The sequence below is a fragment of the Gossypium arboreum genome, chromosome 5, assembly GCF_025698485.1.
Source record: "Gossypium arboreum isolate Shixiya-1 chromosome 5, ASM2569848v2, whole genome shotgun sequence".
In the NCBI taxonomy this organism is placed as follows: Eukaryota; Viridiplantae; Streptophyta; class Magnoliopsida; order Malvales; family Malvaceae; genus Gossypium; species Gossypium arboreum.
This window is the reverse complement of record NC_069074.1, coordinates 69,313,156-69,314,111: the sequence shown is the minus strand read 5'-3', so window position 1 is coordinate 69,314,111 and position 956 is coordinate 69,313,156.

Below are 956 nucleotides of genomic sequence, written 5' to 3'. Positions count from 1 at the left end.
AGATGGTCCACGAAACACGCTATGGTTAATTGAAAAGGGTTTTCAGAATATCAGTATAAATGTCATTGATAAAGGAGCTGACGCGAGTAAAGACGTCTCAAAGATACGCCCTTGTCCCCCAGGTTTCATGTTGAACAATTGGACTGCCGAGGATCTTCTTGTAGTTTCTAAGTCTTCAGAGTAATGCTCAAACGTTAACATTCTGTTATGTCCTTAGATATAATAGAATTCTTTTGTAAGAGTTTGCATTCGCTCTTTATCATTTAAATGAATATCAATAAAGATGCATTTTGTCAAGATTTTTTTTCGCATTATCGCTAATTTCATAATCATTTTCTCATTTCATAGCCTATACTCACATTTGCCTCATTGCCATGACATGACATTTCTTTGTTGATTCCAATACTTGGATGCCTCTCTATAGTTTCCTTTTCCATTCAACATTCAGGTGCTCAGATATTGACGACATGAATAAACCCGTTACGAATCTTGAAATTGATTTTGAGAAAATTTGTTTGCTTAGGAGAATTTGAAGCGAAGAAAATCTTTGAAGATTACGTCTCGTCTCTGAATTGTTAAGAATGGTAGAACAAGAGGATAAGCAGATTTTGCCTCATGAAGAATCTGTGGAAACAATAAACTTGGGCCTCAAGAAAGGAAACAAGAAGTGAAGATTGGGACTTCTATTTGAGAGAGCACTAGGCATAATTTGATCGCTTTGCTCATGAGTACAAAGATGTTTTCGCATGGTCATACCAGGATATGCGAGGCTAGATGAAGATTTAGTGGTCCACAAGCTCCCATTAAAGCGAATGCAAGCCTATCCAAAAAAATTAAGGCGGATGAGACCGAAATCTTTGTTGAAAATAAAAGAGGAAGTCAAGAAGCAATTTGATCTTGGCTTCCTACAAGCCTCAAATATCCGAATGGGTGGCTAACATAGTCCGGTACCAAAG